The sequence below is a fragment of the Nicotiana tabacum genome, chromosome 11 (assembly GCF_000715075.1).
Source record: "Nicotiana tabacum cultivar K326 chromosome 11, ASM71507v2, whole genome shotgun sequence".
Lineage (NCBI taxonomy): Eukaryota > Viridiplantae > Streptophyta > Magnoliopsida > Solanales > Solanaceae > Nicotiana > Nicotiana tabacum.
Window position 1 is genome coordinate 142047427 of NC_134090.1, and position 16208 is coordinate 142063634.

Below are 16208 nucleotides of genomic sequence, written 5' to 3' on the forward strand. Positions count from 1 at the left end.
CTAGTGTCTCAAGTAAGTTTAGATAGGATTCTTACCTCAAACAAGCCGAATTCAATATCGAGCATGCCAACCAATACTCTAGAAATTCCATTTCGCACGTGTTGATACCCAATTTTTCCCTGTATATTTTAATATGCAAAATACTTTCAAAATAGCATATGTATGCATATATAAGTATGTCCAAATATTTTTTATTGCCCTATTTTATCCATAAAAATCCAATAATTATTCCCAAAATTATCATTTTGGTAATTCATTTATTGGATTCTCATATTTATGCTAAAATATAGGTAATATAATTTTTGCATATTTTTATAAAGTCATGTAGTATTTTTAAAGTTAAATTGTATATATTACAACATTAGCCTATTTTAAGATTGATTACGTTTATATTCATAAAAATTAAGACTGGTATTTTTAAATAGTTAATTATATGCTATAAATTATTTTGGTACCTTTAATTTATTTCCAGAATTTAATTTATTATTTTTTATAAATTAAATGGGAAAAATTAACTATTTAAATGTTAGCCCAATTTTATTTCGATTATAGCCCAATTCTGACCCCAATTGAACTCAATTGAAACCATTTGAACCCCCGGCCCAATTCTGATTTAATTCGACCCAAACCTATCTTCATAACCCGCCCACTCGCCCGTTTTGATCCAGGTCGTTGATCATTCAGATCAACGGCCAACAAGCATCCTTTCCTTTTTAATTCAAACGACCCCTAACTCTCCTACCAAACTCCACCACCCATTTATCAATCACCTCCGTCTCACACATATCAGCCTACTTCACCCAGATATTCCCAACCTGCACATGTTTACCAAGCCTACAATACTCAACCATCCCACTACCAATCACCTCCCGCACGCCAAAACTTCCATAGATCTCGACCAAATTTTGACCGCAAACCTCCTAAACAATACACAGCCATTACTGAACCTATTGACCAGTAGTACGATAGACTCAAAGCTGTTGATTATGTTACCCCCATCCCTGCTGCAACCCCTGAGAACCCTTCTCAGTGGGTTAGCCAAACAAATCCCGTGCATACCATTCTGGCATGAAAGGACACACCATCGACGAATGTCGTTCTTTGAAGGATAAAATCCAGGCTTTAATTGACAACAAGATTATTGTGGCGAAGGAACCCGCTCCGAATGTCCACAATAATCCTCTGCCAGACCACAAGGGTGGAGGTGTTCACATGATTGAAATAGAGGATGATTGGGATCCCGAGGGATCAATCGGGTTGATCGCAGAGGGTGATGACCCAAAGAAGCCAATAGTTACTCTTAATCCGATTGTAGTCCAGATGCATCTCTCTGGGGACACTAAGGTAAATATGTCCGTGCTACTTGAGTTTGAAACAACGCCATCTGCAAAGACACCAGCGTCAATTGAGGTCGAATTCGTGTCTCCGGCAAATTCACCTATACCATTAGAAGTTGCAGTTTACCGCCCAAGGTACACGCTCCGTTCGGAGTAAAGATACCCACGCCGATCCCAGTGGCAATGTTGACCATGAGACCATTCCATACAAAGGTTATACCATGGGACTATACAACCGAGGCAAAGAGGAAAGGCAAGGTTAGGTTTGAGGAAACTGTTGTCGCACAGGGTATGACGAGAACTGGTAGGGTCTATACCCCAGAACACCTAGCTGAGTCAAGCAAGCAGGCCTCTAACCGATCACCCATCATTGAGACAGGTCCAGACGATCTTTGGAGAAAGATACAGGCCAAGGAATACTTGATTATCGACCAGTTGAACAAAACACATGCGCAAATTTCCATCCTTGCTTTGCTACATAATTCTGAGGCACACAAGAACGCTCTGCTGAGGGTGCTGAGTGAAGCATATGTGCCAAGCAACATCACTGGCGGGGAAATGGCCAACATAGTAGGACAGGTATTGGAAAGTCATAAAATTACTTTTCATGAGGATGAGCTGCCACTTGAAGGGTTGGGTCACAACAAAGCACTGCACATCACTGTGCAATACGAGGACTACTTTATCACCAGGATCTTGATCGACGGAGGTTCTAGTATCAACATTTGTCCGCTGGTATCACTCAAGAAGTTGGGCAAGGGACTGCACGAGATAAAGGATGAAGCCATAAATGCGAAAGCCTTCGACGGTTCCTAGAGGTCCACTATTGGGGAAATTAGTTTGTGTTTACAAATGGGGCCAACTTGGTTCGATGTTGATTTCCAAGTGATAGACGTGCCAACATCTTACAATTTGCTGTTGGGACGACCGTGGATTTATGTTGCTGGGGCCGTAGCATCAACACTGCATCAGGCGGTAAAATTTGAATGGAATCACCAGTAGGTGATCATTCACGGCAACGGTAGCAACCCTATATACAGTCGCCAGACCGTTCCGTCAATTGAGGGAAGAAGGAAGCTAGGTGGAGAAACTTACCATCACATCAAACGGGTAAATGATGTTGATAAAGACAAATGGTGGGATAACAAGATCGAGAGTATACTGAATTGGAGTGGGTATGAACTTGGCAAAGGACTCGAAAAGAATCTCCAAGGAATCGCTAAGCCCATAAAACTCAAGAAACACGAACACTTTTAGTTCTGAACTCACACTTACACTCAAACACTCTCTCTTGCTTTACTACTACTTGTGTTATTGCCTATTTAGCCGGCTGAAAGCCAAGGCTATATTTCGAAGTCCTGCTACTTTTCTTTACTGCACTTTGCTTCTTTGACTCGTATGTTCTAGTTAAGTTTTTCAGCACCAACAACAACATGCTTACTTACTGATTTTGCATTCTTGTATGCCTACTTCTTGTATTTAATTCAGTACCATTATTTAGCATGCTGTAATTTCCTTCTCCTGTTCTGAATCAATGTATTATGAATCCCAAATTCCTACCCCAATATGATTAATATTTGTGGTTAGTTAGGGGCATGACAGCATTGAATATTGTTGAGCATGACCCAAACTTGATCCTCCTAGGATTATAACCTCCATTTTACCCTTATATGTTGTATGTTCTGGTTGATTTACAAGCATGACAACACTCCCTATTGTTGTGCATACCCAAAATTAACCCATGCCTAAGTATATAGTCCCTCTTGCAATGGATTCCCAATCCCCTGCCCCTTTGTGTGAAGTTATAAATTCTTTGAAGTGTTAATGGCTGACTCCCCTCACCCTTTCCCTCTCCTTTGTTCCCTCAGTTGTTAGAACTCAGTTTCTGCACTTTTCACTCTCTTCTTAGACTTAAGTTCTGCCCCCCTCATGTGAGCCTTGCCTTGGGACCCATGAGCTCCCTCTGAACTTGGACACATGAGGGTTGGCATTTCCACACTACACTTGTCCCTATTCTGATTATAAAACTTGGGTGTGAGCACTACTCGGGGTCCTATTAAGGCCCTTAGGGAACTTTGACACACTCAAGGCTGAGAAAGGCTTTGGATCAATGGTATTTTGAGTTGGTTTATCTCATAACTCAGAGAGGAAGTCAAGAATCAGGCTTCCTCTAGTTGTAACTTTTCTTTGTACTTTTTCTGATATAATTTATTATTCCTGGTTTGTAATAATTTGTAATGAACATTTGGGGTTGGCTAGTGAAAAAAGGGTTGGGAAATTATGCATGCTCAAGGGTAGAAAACATGCCTATAGGACTACATTCTCTACTTGTTCAAATCGCATTTAGAAAACATGCCTATAGGACTGCTCCAATTCTGCATATTCACATTACATTTAGAAACCATGTCTATCGGACTTACTTGTTCAACATCACATCTAGATAACCTGTCTATAGGGATTGTCTAAAATTCTGCACATTTGTCACCGTTTAGATATCATATTTTTTTAAGGTCCAATTGGTTATAACCCGATAGCATGCTGAAATCAGTAACACATAGAAATCATGCCTATAGGGGTTCTTAAATAAATTTGAGTCGTTCCATTCACATTCAATGTTAGATATCATGCCCATGTGGATTAGAGTCAGTAATAGTAGATACCACCATCTGCAGAATTTGGAACTAGTCTAATTTAAATTTGTCTATTCTAAACCTCTGTTTAATAATTCCTTTAGTTTCAACAAGGTTTAGCATGCATGCCTATAGGATTTCAAGCAGTACGTTTTGAGTTATCACTGTTTCACTACCATCTGAATTAAGTAGATATCATGCCTATAGGACCACGTCTAAACACTTAGGCAAAATTTAGAGTAATAACTGTAAAATTGAATTCGCCTTTGTTAATTGTTACAACCAGCAGGCAGACCTGATTCAGGCTTCTTATCTGAGTTATGTAATAAACTAATCTGCCTCAACAATTAACTTCTCTCATCTTTATGTGCTTTAAATCAGACCTAAAAAGTATGTGCAAGTCATGCTAGTTATGTGCCTTTGTTTTGAGGAGGTATACGTGAGCCTTTTGTCTGTTTACATGCTTCCCCTTTATATGCCATATTATCTGTTTTTGTATGTCGCCTTAGATTTTTATCCTTTGAAACCAATCAACCTAATATCCCCCCCCCTTTAGGAATAATAGTCCTAAGTGCCTCCGGGACTGATAGGAATGGGTCGGGTAATAGCATGCAATATTAATCGAATCAATCCACGCTATAATACCTTAACAGGGTAGGAAGGGTAGATATGAATATGATGACCGGTGTGCTAATTCCACGTGTAACCCCTCTTTTGAGGAGTGATTACCAGGTATTGCATTGATGTGATCCATTTTTTTTGTGAACCTAGGACCCATTTTCTTTATTTCCCCCTTCTTTTTTTTAAGCATTGCAACTCCTTATTTAAAATCAGCTCTTTTAATTGCTCTTTCAAATTTTGTTTAATTTCAAACTATTGTGCATTGAAATCCCCTCTTATTTGAGCCTTATCTGCTTATATGTTAATTGCACCCCAAATTCACAATAATTGTCTGGCCGTGAACCACACTAGTGGATCCTGAGGGGTGCCTAACACCTTTCTTTGGGATAGTTTCAAGCCCTTACCCAATCTCTGGTTACCCAAACAAACTTAGAATTGAATCTCTATTGGTGTCCTAATGCACCTTAATCATTAGGTGGCGACTCTTCAAATGCAAAAACCTAGTTCCCAAAAGGAACGATTTGTCCTTCCTAATGTCATAAACCTGATTTTGCGAGAAAAAGGGGGCGCGACAGCGCGCATCAACCTGTAAAAGGCTCAAAACTAGCCAAAAGCAACCCAAATACATCAAATAACGCCTAAGGGAATAATTCCAAATAATAAAGGCTGAATTTCTAATCAAAATCCTGAAGTCAACCAAAAAGTCAAATTCGGGCGCGTACATCGGAACCCAATGAAACTCACAAAATTCGACAACCTATTCACATATGAGTCCAACCATACTAATTTCACTTAATTCTGACTCCGAATCGATGTTCAAAACTTGAAAATTCATTTTATGACATGATAGACGATTCCTTCGATTTCTCTTTCAAAATCAATAATCATACGCGGAAAATGAAGATTAAATCATGTATAATCACAACCGAGTTAAGAATGCAAACTCCAATTTGTATGGTGAAATTCTTCTTCAAAGTTTCCTAAATCGAGCTCCAAAATCCCAAAATGTGAAATAAACGACCAAAGCCTCGAAATATAGTTCTTCCCAGGCGTGTTCGCTTCTGCGAATAATTTAGCCGCTTCTGCGACGTCTCTTATGCGACATCGCTTTTGCAACCTGAAGACCACTTCTGCGGAATCAACTGGAGAAATGGCTCTTCGCACCTGCGAAAAAACATCCTCTCCTGCGACATCGCAGGTGCGATATTAATCGCGCATCTGCGCAAACGTCCGCTCCTGCGCCTCAGCCATCGCTTCTGTGATAACGCAGATGCGGCCCAAAACTTTGCATTTGCGATGCTTCCAAACATAGCCTTTTCCACCTATGACCACTTTGTCGCTTTTGCGGCTGTGCATCTATTCCCATAGCTCTGCAGATGCGGTCACACTAGAATCCCTGCCAAATAGCCTTAACCAAATAGTTCAAAAATGATCTGAATCCCGTCCGAAATGCACCCGAGCCCCTCGAGACCCCGTATGAATATACCAACAAATACCATAACATAACACGGACTTATTCGAGGCCTCAAATCACACAAAACAACATCGAAACAATGAATCGCACCTCAATTCAAACTTAAATGAACTTTGACCTTTCAACCTCCAAAACTTGTGCCGAAACATATCAATTCAACCCGGAATGAGCTCAAATTTTGCACACAATTCCCAAATTACACAATGAAGCTATTTCAATTTCCAGAACCAAAATCCGAACCCAATATCCTCAGAGTCAACTCCCGGTCAAACTTATGAATATTCCAAACCTTCAAATTTCTAACTTTAGTGCCGAAACCTTCTAGAATTATCAAATGCAAATTCGGGAACAAGCCCGAGTCCAAAATCACCATCTGGACCTAACGGAACCCTCAAAATTTTGAACCGAGGTCAAATGCTAAAAAGTCAAACTTGGTCAACTCTTCCAACTTAAAGCTTCAAACATGGAATTCATTCTTCCAAACACCTGAAAACCAAAATCGATGGTACACCCAACTTGTAATACATCATACGAAGCTAATCGAGACTCCAAATAGCTCAACGAAATGCTAGTTCTCAAAATAACCGGTCAGGTCGTTACAATCTCCCCCACTTAAACATACATTTGTCCTCAAATTTGTTATGAGTCATTCCCAAGCCATCAAATCATCACGTAACCTTACCATGCACATATCCAGGGGTCATCCCACATCACTCTATTCCATATAGGCCTGACAATACAACATAACTGAAGATCATTACTCCAACCTTAGTCTGTATACCTTAGAATCTAATTTCTAACATCCTAAATTTCCTACAAGATTCAAATCTCGCATTTACACACTGTATAAGTCTAAACAAGCTATATCGGGCCATAATAATAGACCAAGATGTAATCACATGATATACCACATAACTGAAATACCCATAGCAATAACTTCCTGATCACAGTAGCTGCTCAAAACAAACCTGATTCCGGTAATAAACCTCATATCAAACAAAACATCATTCAAAACCTTCGCACACTGTTGATGATGAAAGCAACACACAGAAACTCATAACCGCTCATCAGATCATTAAGTCACAGAGCTCCCTCTCGTTCGACAAGAATTATAGCAAATTTCTAAGCTGATCAACGACATTATCCTTCCAAACATACTGCAATCTAATCCGATAGCACCTATTCTAGGTCCGACGACCTCATATTATCAAATACAGACACCCTATTGACATGCCAAACCAATACAACATTAAGCCACAAATTGTGCAATCCGTGCACCAATACGCAACAATTCAAGTGTACTCAAACATGGAAATTTACTCAAATAAGAGAACCATTCTGCAAGCTCAACAAGTGCCACCACAACGTAAACCCATCACACACTGTAGAACCAAAACATACGACACTAGCACAAAGGATCATATCCCAACATAACTTCACTGTAGTGCGCGATCCTATCCAAACACTGGCCCCTATGAAATACCTCAAGCCACAATGCTTAAAATTAACAACCACACGCAATTCGACATCATGTTCATGAAGTGCATGACAATAACCATGGATAAGAAATAACACAATATACCACCTCCCAGAAAGAACATAACCAAGGTGATATTAACCATTCAACACCCCAATAACCATCTCGCTCGAATTTCGCTGCAAGGCCCAAACAGAACCGCATGTGTGCACATAACCGATAAGTCAAAACCCATTGCAGCATAGAAGAGTAACTCATAGAACATATCCGAACACTAACAAACTCAATTCTAACCGAATGCCACACCCCTAAACACAAACAATTCTAAGTCATCAAATCCGACCCGGTGTAGAATACACATCCTCATTGGTCCTACCAATGGGTCCCCAAATTAACTCCGGTCATCCTCAAATAGATAAATAGCCCTCCAAAAGTCCACAATGATCTAACCATAACTCGTACCACCAACTAACTAAATTTGGTCACATCTTCACAGTCCGTAACCTTGAGACAATCTGCTTTTGAGAACTCCCAGTCTCCAAATCCATAGAACACATGAATCACCTTAGCCGATCCCAAATCCACCACTCGAATGACTAACATATCTCTCATATATAATCATCCTATGAGAAATACTTCTATAATTCTTCCATACCACATAGAAAAATCTGAACATCAGTAGTCGATCAACCGGGCGAGTACCGCAATATTAATGAAGCATCCGTAAGTCAAAACACAATGCGCCTTTCTGAAATGCACACCCTCCTCAGGTATTGCCAAGTATTTATAGCATTCATCGAAACATCGGAAATCATCCATGTTATCTAAGAATTCATAACCTTCCTTTCAAAATTGAACTGTGATCTTGCTTATGCAAATCTCAATCTCACACACCACACCACAACTATCATGCCATCATATGAAAAGTATGAAAATCTCATAATCAACTCTAAATTACAAGCAAACTACATGATCAATTAGCCAGAAACCTTTCACATGATCCCATCAAGTGGAAAATCACAATACTCAACATGCTCATCATACCGGTAGGAAATATCCGTCTCAAACTGTGGTAGAAATCATCGAGAACACTTTGGAATCCATCTATACATAACAAAGCTATCAGAACTGAATCCCTCTAACTCAACCAAGCCACGCAGGTCGCGAAATCCAAGAGTATTGCCACAAAACACCCGTAAAGCCTTACCTCATCATAAAAAGCAAAAGAACCGAGCATACCATTTCCATACTGATCCAACCTACTACCAAGTTATCTTATTTCTTCCGACTTTCTTCTAAAGTGCCTTCAAGTTGATACTTCTACTTGCCATAATACCACGATCCTCAACCAAAACTCACCATACGAGACCTTAGCGTAAAACCACACCGCCCTAAGGCCCATAAGCCGTTGTATTTCCTCTTAAGCACCCCAAAAGTACCACAACCGAGACACCCACTCTGAAAAGCCCTTCCATGAATCTAAAGTCATTTCCTTCACCTTCCTGATACTGAAATGTATAATACATAATGATATAGAAATACCGCGAGTCTCGACACCGTCCAATGTAAATCACAGATTCTAGCCATATACAAATCCGAAAAATTATCAATTGCTACATATAAATCTTGAATCCATAAGAACTTTCTCGAGAGTCATCCACTCTACTCAAATCTCAATTGTACCGCCCAAACGGGCCGAACAACATGTGCCCCATTAGCACGACAACACCCAAAGAAGTAACCCCGCCTTAACGCAACCAAGAAGATTCCTACACCATGTGCACTATATCCTTCATGAATAATAACTCAATCATTCCATGATTCCCATATTCCCATATAGTGTAATATCCCATACATCCAGAAATTTCCTTGCTTAAGTGATCCTCAAAGCCAGCCTCTGCAAGTCATCATTGATCCACAAGTATGCCTCGGACAGAAACTAATACAACATATAACCATATAATCAAATCATCGATAGCAGACCCCCCCCCCCCACTTGGCTCAAAGCCATAGATCAAAACACTTGATAACTCACAATGCCCATACTTTATTACTGCCATAATACTATAGTGAGATTCAACTAAATCCTTCCTAAGCTCATGTAACACTAATGATAAGCTATAAGTATGTATTTACTCGCTTATTACACTCTGATGTATTGCACTTTAATTGAGTTTGAGCTTTAATCGCTAGTGTTTTGCACTAATTGTGTATTTTATGCTTTATAGGAGTGATTCTGAGCTATGTAGATATTATGAAATTAATTCAAGTGATTTGGAGCTTTGAAGTCTGAGTAAAATCCCAAGGAATCAAGCCGAGATCGTGTTTGGGGATGGGCGAGATGATAGTTAAGAACGAAACGAAGAATCAAGCGGGCATACAGTGCACTGTTTAGTAAAATACACATAACTTTTCGCTCAGAACTCCGTTTAGGCTCCACAATATATCATTGGAAAGCTATTCGAAAGGACTACAACTTTCATGGTTTGCATTTTTGCATATTCCCATTACCGCGCCGCAGCGTGCGCCGCATTTGTGCAATTTTCCAACAGTCTGTTAGGAAACAGCTCTCTGAACTTCCCCACTGCCACGTCGCACAGTACGTCGGCCTGCGACACGCCTGCACAAATTTTATAGAGTTATTGTCCTATTTTGCATAGGAGAAGGTATTTTCGTCTGGGCCCAACCCTACTTGGTATATATACATGGAAAAATATTTTTTGGTGACGCTGGACACACTACCTAGGAAGAGCACGGAGCCATCGTGGAGACCGAAGATTTGACCTAAGGAGGCAAGAACACACTAGGAGCAAGGCGGAGAATTCTTCTACGAGTTTTTCACTTTCTTCTTCCTATTTTCATTGTTAGTTAAGAATGCTAGTATTGTAGTTATGCATACTATTATTAATAGCTAATTTGTTATCTAGGGTTTTGATGGAATCTACTGGAGGATGATTTTCCTATTACATTAGATAGATTTGCTGTAGTATTTTCTCTATTTGTTCAACTACGTTATTATTGTGGTTGGTTGAAGAACTCTCAATCGACTGTGCCTATTTAGTGTGTATTACTCGAGAGAGAGTGCATATTTAGGTAGTTGTTGAATAACATCACTCCTAACTTATTGAGGGATCAATACAAAGGGTTTAAAGGTGGGATTAGGGATAACGAATCCTTGGGTGCGATCCGAGTGAGCCGTACTTAATGTCAGCTAGCGTAATTTGGGAGAAAATGTCTAGTAAATTGTGGTAATTACTCAAGAGAGAGTTACAATAGTCAGAGCGCTCATGATAGGTAGAGAATACTTAGGCAAATTTATAAAAAACGTAGCTGAAAGGATTCCGACAATAGGGGAAATCATAACTCTAGACCTGCTTAATCTTGTCTCCAATCCTTATCATTGTTAATTCATAGTTTTACTGCTTTCTAGTATTTGTTAGTTAATTAGATAAAAATAAATATTATAATCTTTATAATTAGGAAATTGTTTGGACTTATGTTTCTTAGCGATATTGAATGGTTGTAGCTAAGCCTTAGTTCTCTGTGGGATTCGACTCCAGACTTGTAAAACAGATTATATTTGCAACGACCGCTTAGTCCTTTTTATAAGGCATAGTTGGGCGTGATCAAATTTTAGCACCGTTGCTGAAAAACTAACGGTGTAGTTGTATGTGTACATATTTCTAGGTTGCAAGTTTGAAATTTTATTTTTGTTTTCTTGTATTTGATTTTTTTTTATTTTTTTGACTTGAGAGACATGACATCTTGGAATTATAAGAGTTTAGATGTTGGTAATTCTACTTTTGATCCTCCTTATGCATATTGTAGAGGAAACTACCCAGGGCAAAATTATCAAAATATTCCCGAGAGCGAGTTACGTGCACCAACTCAATCTTATGTGTAGAATGTGTGTGATATGTGTGGTGGTCAAGATGGTCACTTTCATGGTTGTTCTTATATTTCTTATCTTCCTCCAACCCCTTACTTTGATGGTTCTTCTTTTTCGTGTGAAGTTAATAGGAACAAAGAACCCAGGGATGATGACCTGAAAAAGATCGAGAATATGCTAAAGTGCCTTGTGGAACAATATGACAGGATACAACTGTGGATACAAAGGCAAGATGCAACTATTCGCAATTTGGAGGCTCAAGTGAGTCAACTAGTTGAAGCTTTTAATGCTCAATATGTCAATATTATGGATAGCAGCCAGGAGCAGTGTGTATTAGAGATGAAAATTGAGGTGTCAATGGAGGAGTCCAAAATAGAACCCCAACACTCTAACCAACTAGAATTTGAGGATGCCGATGTTGAAGAAGTAATACTAGAGTCAACCATGGACGTTGAAGATACAAATTTAGTTAACTCTAGTGTGATTGGTGTTTAGGAGGTTAAAAATCTTGAATTTCATGTATTTGAGCGCGTTGAACCTCATTCCAAATACTTCTCTACATTATGTTCAGATGGTGAAATGGAAATTGATCTGTATGAGTCAATGCAAGAATCAAAGGAAGAGATAGGAATGCCTTATATTTTGAAATTTTCAAGGCCGTCTAGGCAAAACGATACTCCTCGGTTGAAAGCCAAAAAGTTCATAAAGTATCATTTAATTTTTGGCTCGCAACAATTTGTATTACTTCATGAGCATGATCATAGAGCAGAATTAAACTTGGGGTCCAATTCATAAGTTCAAAGTGGAGGCAAAAGTGATCCGCGTCATGCCGCAACGTTAAATCAAACGCTTGTTGGGAGGCAACCCAGCTTTACTGCTTTCTTTTATTTTATTTTTAATTTTTTTAATTGTATTATTTTTGTAGTGTCGATTGTTGATTTTCTAGGAGCATGAAAAGCAACGCTATTGGAAGGATACAACAACAAACCAAATAGTTGGAACTAAGTGTGAGGTACCCGCACGAAGGACCAAGCATGGGAGAAGTTTGAATACCCCATGAGCTGCTAGTGCTTCGGACGTTGGCCTACCAGGGAGTTTCTTTTGCCCTCTTATTAGTATGGTGTGCATTGGGGACAATGCACAATTTTAAGTGTGGGGTGAAGATATTGTTTGGGTGAATTCCTATGCTATTTTAGTTGTGTTAGTTTAATTGAATAATTTTTTATTTAGAAAAACGAATGAAAAAAATAGATTGGACTTTTCCTGACGATGGATATCCTAGACAATTTTCTTGAGCGATTTAAGTCTAAAGAAAAAAAAGGACAAAAAGATTTTTTTATAGGTAGTGTAGTAATTCCCCCCTTGGTTTTTCTTTGTGCCGCGATTCTTTTCCAAGGGTTTTGTTTGAACCGAGTGTAGTTAGTTTAAATTGTTTTAGGAATAGGAGCCATTGTGTTGTGTATTGAATTGAAGCAATATCTCTTGACTTTGTTATGCTTTGAGAATAGCGAGTCCTTTGGTTGTGACGCTTAGGCTCAATTTTTGACTCTTATATAAGCACCTTAAATTGTATGTTCTTAACTTTGCTTAACTGCTTTGACTAGAGTGCCTTGATAAATCCAATCCTGAGTGAGTTATATGTCATGCGTGTGTGATGTTTGGGTGTTATTCTGTGCATTGCATTTGATGCCTAGAACTTACCCCGTGTATTTGCAAAGCAAAATAGCAGTTTTGTTCAGACTTGGAAGTGATATAGGCATTTTTTGTTGAGCCAGATATGTATATTTTACCCGCCTAATTGTTATGTATCGTAGTTAACCCCTTTGAGCCTGTAATCCTATTTCTTTGGCAACCATATTACAAGTCTTACCCCTTTATTTGAATTGACCATCTATTTGAACCTTTTCACCTCTCATGAGCACTTGGATTGTTATGAACTTTGTAAAAGTTAAAGTGTGGGGTGGTTGGTTTGGCTTTTGAATGGAACTAATGAAATAAAGAGAAAGGTGCACTGATTTGAAAGAGCAAGAGCCACTTGAATTGAAAAAGAAAAAAAATAGTTGTATTGTGTGCAGATATTCATTGACAAGTGGTAACTCTTGATGTAATTGTGCTTAAATAATTTGGGAGTTGATGTATATTTATGTGAAGGTGGAGTCATGGTTTGACATAAGTGTGGGGTTTGAATGTTAAAGTATATGTATTAAAATGATTAGGGAGGTGTAGTCACTCTTATATCCAAATGTATCCTACCCATCCCACAACCTACATTACAACCAAATAAAGTCCTAATTGATCCTAGACTTAATGAGCTCGATTAGTACAATAGTATACTACGGGCAAACCTATGGTGCATCTTTTGTAGCATGTGAATGTTATTTCTGAGAGTGAATGAATTCTTGCTATCTTGAGTTCCTAATTGTTCTTAAACTTTATTGTGTGTGGAACAACTCTCTTTTGTTGTGTGAGGGCACGTGATTCATGAAAAAAGGTAATATCATTGACCTCCATGTTAGAGTAAGTGAGTGAGTTGTAAATAATGCATAGTATTTGCGAGTCAAATCTTGAGGTGAAGATGTTACACTTTTGTGCTTAGTCTATTTTAAATATCCTTGGTGTGATGAGTTAGGAGAATTGTTTAAAAAGGTCATCTCTATATAAAGTGTAGTTTGATTGCTCGTAGACAAGCAATGGTTTAAGTGTGGGGTGTTGATGATAAGCTATAATTATGTATTTTAGTCGCTTATTACACTTTAATGTATTGCACTTTAATTGAGTTTGAGCTTTAATCGCTAGTGTTTTGCACTAATTGTGTATTTTATACCTTGTAGGAGTGATTCCAAGCTATGTAGATCTTATGGAATGAATTCAAGTAATTTGAAGCTTTGAAGTCTGAGTAAAAGCCCAAGGAATCAAGTCGGGATCGTGTTCGAGGATCAACGGATGATAGTGAAGAACGAAACGAAGAATCGAGCGGGCATACGGTGCATTGTCTAGTAAAATACACATAACCTTTTGCTCAGAACTCCGTTTGGGCTCCACAGTATATCGTTGGAAATCTATTCGAGAGGGTTACAACTTTCATGTTTTGCATTTTTGTGAATTTCCACTACCGCGCCGTACAGTGCACCATATCTGTGCAATTTTCCGACAGTCTATTAGGAAATAGCTCTTTGAATTCCCCACTGCCGTGCCGCACAGTGCGTCGCAGCTTGTGGTGCGCCTGTACAAATTTTACAAAGTGATTGTCCTATTTCGCATGGGAGAAGGTATTTTCGTATGGGCCCAACTCTACTTGGTATATATACATGGAAAATCGTTATTTTGGCGACGTTGGACACACTTTAGACCTAGGAAGAGCACAGAGCCGTCGTGGAGATCGGAGATTCGACCTAAGGAGGAAAGAACACACTAGGAGCAAGGCGGAGAATTCTTCTACGAGTTTTTCACTTTCTTCTTCCTATTTTCATTATTGGTTATGAATGCTAGTATTGTAGTTATGAATACTATTATGAATAGCTAATTTGTTATCTAGGGTTTTGATGGAGCCTATTGGAGGATGATTTTCCTGTTACGTTAATATAGATTTGTTATAGTATTTTCTCTATTTGTTCAACTACGTTATTATTGTGGTTGGTTGAAGAGCTCTCAATTGACTATGCCTATTTAGTGTGTATTACTCATGAGAGAGTGCATATTTAGGTAGCTGTTGAACAACATCACTCCTAACATATATGAGGGATCAATACGAAGGGTTTAAAGGTGGGATTAGGGATAATGAAACCTTGGGTGCAATTAGAGTGAGCCGTACTTAATGCCAGCTAGCGTAATTCGGAAGAATATGTCTAGTAAATTGTGGTAATTACTCGGGAGAGAGTTACGACAGTCAGAGCGCTCATGATCGGTAGGGAATAATTAGGCAAATTTCTAGAAAGCATAGCGGAAAGGATTCCGACAATAGGAAAAATCATAACTCTAGACCTTTTGATCTTATCTCTAATCCTTATCCTTGTTAATTCATAGTTTTACTGCTTTCTAGTATTTGTTAGTTAATTAGATAAAAATAAATATTATAATTAGGAAATTGTTTGGACTTGTGTTTCTTAGCGATATTAAACAATTGTAGCTAAGTCTTAGTTCTCTGTGGGATTCGACTCCGGACTTGTAAACCGGATTATATTTGCAACGGCCGCTTAGTCCTTTTTATAAGGCATAGTTGGGCGTGATCAAACACAAACCATATAATACCTCAAATCATACTTTAAGCTCGCATTCATCCTTGTGACAGTTAGGTCAACCTCCTCAAGAGATCCAAAACCAAATAGCAACACACATAACTTACTAGTAGTAAGAAACTCTCCACACAACCATCATAAGGGTCACACATCCGTAGATTACCTCACAGGTGATACCCCACATGCTTAGTCTCAGACTAACATCTTTTTATACCCTTTCACACCCACAACTACGACGTAATCACTTAATCTTCCTAGGTCTGCACTCATCAACAAGACATCAAAATATACTTCATTCCACAAATGAAATAACATGAAAGAATCTATCAAAAACCTTCATAACTCAAGACCATATAACACATCTACAAAAATCGAGCATCTAATAGCCCTTTTCACAACTCAAGAAAACTCTTCCTGTCACATTCAAACATTTGAACACATCCAGCAGTCACAACCTACTCATCATATAGCCATCCAACCACTCACCGAGCCACCAGTCTCACTCATTAGGACACCACTGGACATAAATGTCCAAAAGCACATGC